An 8,834-nucleotide genomic window follows, 5' to 3' on the forward strand; every position below is an offset into this window, starting at 1 on the left:
CTTGTTGTGTTGTGCTATGCCCAGCACGAAATCCAAATTTTTCGGGGATAAGGATGTTGTTGGCAGATAGGAATTGTAGTAGGGAGTTTTGGATGAGGATTTCAAGTAACTTATACAGGTGGTTGAGCAGGGAGATTGGTCGATAGTTTTGAGGGAATAGGTGATCTTTATTTGGTTTCGGGATTTAAATTACTTTAGCAACCTTCCAGGTTGAAGGGAAATACTGTGCTGTAAGACAATTATTTAGGATGGCAGTGAGATGGGAGATTGCAGGTTGGGGAAGGGCCTTAAGGAGGGGTGGATATCACTTTTACACCGGCAGTATAGAGCCGAGAAGTCGTATCACCGTCTCCATGAAAAATGAGCCACTAGTTAAAGGGTTATTCTAGTTAAGAGATACACAGGCGAGAAATAATAACCAGGTAACAGTGTTTCTACTACGATTTATGAAAATGCCATACGCACTTGATGGCATTCCCACAATGTCCGCTCGGCGCCCGGCGCAATGGAGTACATGCAGTATGAAGATAAGGCATCCGCGTATGACAGAACAGTTGGCCAATTGTGACTTCTCCCACGCTCGTCTGAAATACATTCGTTTTTCTCATCTCGTTCATATGAAATCCTTTAAGAATATACGCAGTTTTTACCAGACTTTCTGTGTATCCAAATTATTTTCCTTGGCCAACTCGAAGAATAGATTTTTGTTGCTATCTTTTTACTTATCTTGCAGCACTGGAACCACTCGAGGGTGAAAATGTTGCTGTTGAAACCTGCAAGTACAATCGAACTAATTCCCACGATCCAGAACATGACTGTAGGTAACATTTTGATTAATATGAGCAGTTGTTCAGGAACTGTCGTGTGGCATTATTCTGGCGACCATTTATCATTCATTAATGTCAATGAGCTAAGCAGGTTCAGTCGTTGGAAGTATTTAATGAGCTTTGAGCTATGAATTAATCTTAGTTGAGACTGCTATGAGGATACCACCGCAAGTTACTACGCTCTTGCTGCAACATTCCGTTTTTACAATTTGCGTCTTTATATCCTCTTTTTGTGGACTATTTTACAAGACTTATCTTTTAATATCTTTTCACGAAATAAAAATTTTGTACCCCTGGTGGGACTCGAACCCACAATCCCCGGTTTAGGAGACCGATGCCTTATCCATTAGGCCACAGGGGCTCGGCGAATAAAGTTGCGCACAGTGCTAGGTCGTTGTGATAACTCTTTCAGTTTCACTATTAACGACTTTAGCCGTATTTCTGGAACGATTTCCTGTATTTCGACACATATTGCTGTAAAATGATCAGAACGTGCCATTCGAACAATTGTGAAACCGTAAACAGACGTTAAAGCTGTTGATAATACTGTAGCGCTTTCATTGGCCGCACAACCGCACTGGTAAGCGCTTTTAATATGTCACTGCCTCGTTCTGTGCGGCAGAAGTATTCACAGGTAACTACACATATACACACATTAACTTTCTTATCTTGTGATGGTTCAGATTTCATAATCAAAAGTATCTGCAATGAGTTTTTAAGTAAGTTCAACTTTAAGCGATATAGTCTATTGGCGAAACTAAAGCTTTCTCACTCGGCCTTAAGCTACACAAAGTGACTGATGAAAGACAGAATATCATCGAAACATTGCTTTTAAATGATACTGTTGCGCCACAATGTTATTGCAGCGAATACTAAGCTTAACAGTTTTCTTCGGCAGAGACATTACCAGCGTACATGTAATTATCGCAGTAATGCTGTCACTACTTTCAAGTAATTTCAAGTCCATGAAACGAGTAGTTTTGTGTAAATTCATAGATTTCTACTAGAGATATGTGATGGATCGTACTCATTACTCATATGAAAAGCAATACAGCATGTATCAGAAATACTTCCTCAAACTCTGGGGAGCGAATTTCTCACATAAAGAGAAGATACAAGTTTGTAGAATCATATGCCCAAAAGCCTTCGTTTTCAAATCATTAATGACAGACTGCTTTATATAGCTCTCAACTTTAAAACATTTAACGAATGTTAGAATGTCCTGAATGTGCTTCTACACCTACAGCTACATATGTATTCTACAGAACAACACATTCGTCGAATCAAGGACTGTAGCACCTGTACGGTGAATGATGTCGCTGGCTTGTAAGAAACCTTGAAGCATCTCTGCATGAGGAATGTCTGCTTCAAAAACCAACTGTTTCCGTATTATTGACAACCTTAAATTGTTACGACGACATGTGTAACGCAATATATACAAGTCTGAAATGTAGCAAAGTACTGCATTTAACCTTACAGATCCTTCTGCTCGATTTTCAACTTCCTTGGAAGAAAGAAAGGTTCTACTCAGTCGAGAAAACTGTAGGAACCTAAATGAATAGTTAATCTTCCCACTAATAATAATTATTCTGCTTCTGATGCGGCCATTGAGTAACGGTTTCCCTTACCTCGCACAGAGTTCGTCATGGGGCTAAACATTCTTTCCAGAGCAACATCAGAATGAAGGACAGAAAAACTTTAAATATGTTCTCACTATTTGCATGACCGAGGAAAGCTTCATCCATTTTTCATCATACTTCAGCTTAAAAAAAAAATCCTCTTCTTCCCTGAAGAAAGTGCTTAACTGCACTCATTCCACGAATTACGTATCAACACAAAGTTCATATCGATACGTCGCTTACAGAGATTCTGAAACTGAGCAGTGTTTCTTCGTTTACTGTGTAAAGTTTCCTTCAAACTAAAAACGTTTTTCAAGGTAGCCTATAAGACACTGCAAGTAATTTGTCGCTTCTGGTCATCTGATAGCAGGTTTACATTCAGCAATGCAAAGTCATACACAAGCTGAGATGTCAGTGATTGGTCATGTTCCGGTAATGTCACTGAATATATTTGGCGTATGATCGATCTACAGGAGAAAGTACAATTGGTTGAGAGTTTCGGACTATACGGAGCGAGAGTTAGCCACCGAGTTAGTGTTTTAATAAATCTTGCCATTCGACGTTCAGACAAGAAAAAAATTCCTTTAGTTGAGGCCCTCTTTCATAAACCGATGGAATTCATTATATATGTTAATAACGATGGTTTCCGCGTCAATTCGAAGAGCATCTGCTGCGATCTTTGCAGCGTTATTCAAGGTATGACAGTTTTTTTGCAGCCACAACCCAGTTGGGATCCTCTTTGCAGAATTCGATAAATACACTTTTATTGTTTCCAAATTCTACGGAGGCACTGTTAGCACAGTAAATAGTAATATTGTTGAGCACTAATGATGACTTTAAGGTCTTTTTGATTCTTGTCGTAATTGGGTCAAATGTTTCACTACCACTGCTGTAAAATAAGAATTCTTTACAGACGTTTTCCTCACGACAAAAATAACACACTATCTGTGAAAAAGCTATCCTGTGCCTTTTGTTGGGTGACTGACAAAACAACAGTAAACAGAGTCGTTCAACTGCTTGACTGTTCGGTCTTTTGAATACCGACGTAACACTTACGAAAACATTTTCGTTGCTATTTTGACTATTTTTCGACCGTGACCGTCTCAAGAAATATGTAAATGTTTTTTTAAATTACCGTTTCCAGTCACAAACTTTGTCAACTATTGTATTTCTTATTTATTTAGAGACATGCTTCAAGGTAATATCACATCTTCAGGCTAAATGACATTACAAAAACAACTTCACAATAAGGCCATACTGATGTGGCATAGTCTTTTCGTAAATGCTGTGGTCATCCTGTGGAAGAAGAGAAAACTTAGTAAGAGGCGGTGTCGCTCTGGAAGCTGGACTGATGTTTGCACGAAAATGTTTTGTAACGATCACTCACTTTCTTGATTGCACTACAGAACTGTTTGTGATCGTGTTTCCAAGTTACTGCTATGCTAGTGACAATTTGTGAAGAGGAAATGGAAACATCTCAGCGCATCGAAACGAGACTACGACGCCAGAAGAAAAAAAGGAGGTGACCGTTACAAAACATTTTTGTGCAAACATCAGTCCAGCTTCCAAAGTGACATCGTCTCTTACAAAGTTTTCTTTTCGTCCACAGGATGACCACAGCATTTACGAAAAGACTATGTAACGTCAGTATGGCCTGCCGCGGTGGCCGAACGGTCCTAGGCGCTTCAGTCAGGAACCGCGCGACTGCTACGGTCGCAGGTTCGAATCCTGCCTCGGGCATGGATGTGTGAGATGTCCTTAGGTTAGTTAGGTTTAAGTAGTTCTAAGTTCTAGGGGACTGATGACCTCAGATGTAAAGTCCCATAGTGCTCAGAGCCATTTGAACAATTTGAAAATCAGTATGGCCTTATTGTAAAGTTGTTTTTGTAATGCCATTTAGCCTGAAGATGATTACTCCGAAACATGTCGCTAAATAAATAAGTAATACGATAGTTGGCAAAGTTTGTGACTGGTAGCGGTAATTTAAAAAAAAAAATACATATTTTCGTTGCTCTTGTGGGTCCCTATGAATGTTTTTCAGCGATTTGTGACTGACAGAACAATTGCGAGAAAAAATAGCTTCATCGGTCTAGGGAAATGTAACTATGATTAAGTTTAACTGAATGCAACGCAAACGATCCTTCCGCTGTTGTTACTTTCTCTTGCTTCATACTGCCGTTTTTGATGAACTGATTCGTGCCCAAGTAACTTAATATGACAGCAAGAACAAAAAGTTATTGCAACTCAAACATTTGATACTTTTGCACTCATCATTTTTAAAATCTTTTTCCTTTCTCTTCCAGCGCAGAAAAAATTTCTTCTTTGCGTCTAATACAAAATTTGAAAATTTGTGGTACGGTTTTATGGGACCAAACTGAAGAGGTCATCGGTCCTTACGCTTCCGCACTACTTAATCTAACTTAAACTAACTTACGCCAAGGACGACACACACACACACACACACACACACACACACACACACACACACACACCACACGCACACACACACACCACACGCACACACACACACACTCCCATGCCCGAGGGAGAACTCACACCTCCGACGAGAGGAACCGCCCGTACCGTGCAAGACGCCCAAGATCACGCGACTACCCCGCGCGGCTAGTCTGGGGCACATAACAGACCACAATCACACTGTGTTCTGGTGTAGTAAAAAGCGTTTTACTACGTTATTTGTGGAAAATACTTACAGCTACGTATGCATCACAACATCTCAGCATGATGCGGAGAATGGAAGTGCTAGCCACACGAAAACGTAAGTAAATACGAAAATAGGCGCGAAAACATCGTGAAAAACTAAATTACACTCTAGGAGACAGGTTAACTCTCAGCAAAATAAACTTTCACATCAACATCGTTTGGTTGCAGACGACAAGCTACTTGTAATAATTAACACAAAAGTGGTGCAGAAAATTCATGCTCACCAAATGTAAATGTATTTATAAAAAGAAACGATGTGTTGTTTGAACTAAAAATGTACATAATTTTATAAGAATGTAACAAAAACGTTCACATTGCAGAATAAATAAAAAAGAAAACCCACTGATGATGGTACAGTGGTGCCGAAACGTGTTTGGGTACTGAGAAAAACTGTGTGTTGCGTAACTGGCGGACCTCAAATCCCAAAAAATTTTAACTGCAAACACGGCCAATACAAGAAGCTGCAAATCAAAAACTGGATAGTCTTATACGGTTTGGTCCAATAGAAGAACTGTAAATGAACACACATACCATGTCGAATCGCGATTATCTTCAGAATTATAACCCCCCCCCCCCCCCCCATATCTCTCTCTCTCTCTCTCTCTCTCTCTCTCTCTCTCTCTCTCTCTCTCTCTCGTGCCATTATTTTACTGAATTTTTTTACCGTGATAGTGTTTCTAATGGTTTGTTTATGCAATCGGACTAGAATTTATTTACTCATCTTCTAAACACATCACAATCAGTATAAAGAAAGATGGGAATTTTAAAACAATTTTGTTTGGCCACACAAAGTATTGTTATCAGATGCTACAAGGTAGCAAGACGGTCCAAATCGGACATATATTTTAGTAAACAACGTAATTTAAAACTATTTCATGGAGTTTGCACCCCAGACCATCACTCCTGGTTGCAGGGCCGTATAGTGGGCAATGGTCAGGTGTGTCCAGAGACGTCTTCGATGATCACCGGGGCTCAGTTCGAAATGGGACTCATCACACAAGATAACTCTACTGCATCGTCAAAGAAGCTCTCACCATTTCAAGGGAGTTACAACAAATGTACTGTGACAAGGGGTGCAGTAACATTATTACAAATTGGAGAATATCATCAGATGTAATTAGATGTAATCAGACGTAATATCGCGCGCGCGAACCGTGGCAAGACGCCCTAGACCACACGGCTACCTTACGCGGTGAGAACATTTGGAGCAGGGCCTTTCCACCAGCTCGGTATTTTGATGATCTAATGCGCCATTTGGTCAGTGTTTGGCACATTATCTCACAGGAGAATATCCAACAACTTGATCAATCAATGCCGAGCCTAATAATTGTTTATATGAGGACCAAAGGTGGACCAACGCGTTGTTGACTTGCTCAATTTATGAAGCTCTTTTTCTTGAATAAGTCAACCAATTTTCCTGAAATTGTTATGACTTGTTTGTGCATCATATCTACCAATTGCCGTCCCAATAGGAGAATTTCTTCATGCTGTGCCGTTTTTTTTTGTCTCAAATTATGTACAATAAATGCCGGTCCATGCATTTTTATAATTCTTGTTAATAAAAGACTTGCCATGGAGGCAACAATGCGAAACGCTGCGTCGGCGTTGTCGGTGTGTTTTACATAAATGTAGCCTCAGCATTTACATGGCTTACACTTGACTATTCACCATTTGTCATGCAGCATAATATTAGCGCTCCACATTTTTAAATGTCCATCCGAGGCTCTAACCCCCTGGAACTGGGCTACTTTAGCCTCGTCTCCACACGGGGATTTGTGCGACATGATGGCTGACGACCGACTGGTTCAAAAATGGTTCAAATGGCTCTGAGCACTATTGGACTTAACATCTGAGGTCATCAGTCCCCTAGAACTTAGAACTACTTAAACCTAACTAACCTAAGGACATCACACACATCCATGCCCGAGGCAGGATTCGAACGTGCGACCGGAGTGGTCACGCGGTTCCAGACTGAAGCGCCTAGAACCGCACGGCCACACCGGCCGGCAACCAACTGGTACTTGGTTCTCAAGCAGCGCATCCTCCACCCCACTCCTCTGAAGTACTTTTGCCTACCTAACACAGACTTCCTCTGCAGAGTTCCCCATTCTATCGTTACACTTCTATTAATCCTATAAATCGGCCAGTAAAATAAACAGTATTTTCGGTACACAGTACACGTACGGAAAATGTACATATTCAGTACAAAATTATAATTTAACAAATATACATTAACAAAGCACACAAAAAATACAGATCAAACATTGTTTATAAACAAGTAAAAATTACGGGTAACATGAAGTGTCGGCATTACAGTGTGTACTACGATCGTTCTCATGCGCTTGAATAAAGTCTCAGGAAGCCTTGACAGTTATTTGGTTACGTACAGTCATATGGTAATGCAGTGTCCACTAGGGAAAACAGTTGTCCCTGTGTGGTTTGAGAATGAATGCTGGGCAGTTATACTGCAGCCATGTTTACATTGACCTCAGTGTTGGAACTGCCCATTTCTGGATCTGAAGAGCTCTACGAAGTTACAGGGAAATGATAGGGCACACTATGTCGGGAGTGCTCTGAAAAGTTTGGATCCGCTATGATTCAGGCTACCATACGTCCGGGTCTCCGCTGTTCGTACTAGTTTTGACAGCGCCAGAGGTGAACCTGGACAAATTTCAAATAAATAGAATATTATAAATCTTAGTTAAAAAGTGAGGACTACTGCGTGGGCAGTTCCGTTCGTTTTATATTAAAAACCAGCCGTACTTCTTAACTAAGAACAATGAGAACCCGCCGACAATCGACAAACGCAGGCACAGCGCCTCCGCCCCGCCAGCCGGACAGTTATTCGCAAGCAAGCCAATTACGAAAATGTTCAGAATGTGTGTGAAATCTTATGGGACTTATCTGCTAAGGTCATCAGTCCCTAAGCTTACACGCTACTTAACCTAAATTATCCTAAGGACAAACAAACACATCCATGCCCGAGGGAGGACTCGAACCTCCGCCGGGACCAGCCGCACAGTCCATGACTGCAGCGCCTGAGACCGCTGGGCTAATCCCGCGCGGCAGCCGATTACGCAACTGTACGATTTCACTCCACACATCCGTCTGCAAACACAATATCTCGGTACTGCAGTACACAGACCTAACATAAGTTTGTGTCATTTATGTGTTCATTCTTTCGCCAAAAGAATGAGCTATACGTCTGCATGACCCCGCCGCTCATCGTCGGCAGACGGTTTGCTTCTTGCCCCGGGTTTTCGAAGTCTTTTTCCGGGGCCGGCAATTCAAGTGATGACAGGCGTAGCCATGACTACGGAACATCGCCAAACCGCCGCCGAGCCAAGGAAAGCATGACGTGCGTTAAGCACTCAACAGCCTGATAACCAAGTACAGTAATACACCCGAATTACACGATAGATGGAACCGAGCGATCCGTTTACGTCGAATTCGCTAAGTTGGAGTCCAGTTCCGGATATAAATACATACAAATGTTGTTCAATTGGGACCAAAGACTATAGAAAACAGTATATTTTAGAAGAACAATGTTTAATGTTCAAAATGTGTGTGAAATCTTATGGGATTTAACTGCTAAGGTCATCAGTCCCTAAGCTTACACACTACTTAACCTAAATTATCCTAAGGACAAACATACACACCCATGCCC

The 8,834-nt window shown here is 41.2% G+C and overlaps 1 non-coding gene across 1 annotated transcript; it reads right to left on the reverse strand.

Moving 5' to 3' along the window:
• Positions 1-1,115: 1,115 nt before the first annotated feature.
• Positions 1,116-1,188, reverse strand: Trnar-ccu (transfer RNA arginine (anticodon CCU)). Its single transcript has one exon. It is a non-coding gene; the product is annotated as a tRNA-Arg (tRNA).
• Positions 1,189-8,834: the final 7,646 nt, after the last annotated feature.

The sequence above is a fragment of the Schistocerca serialis genome, chromosome 9, assembly GCF_023864345.2.
Source record: "Schistocerca serialis cubense isolate TAMUIC-IGC-003099 chromosome 9, iqSchSeri2.2, whole genome shotgun sequence".
NCBI classification, from domain to species: Eukaryota; Metazoa; Arthropoda; class Insecta; order Orthoptera; family Acrididae; genus Schistocerca; species Schistocerca serialis.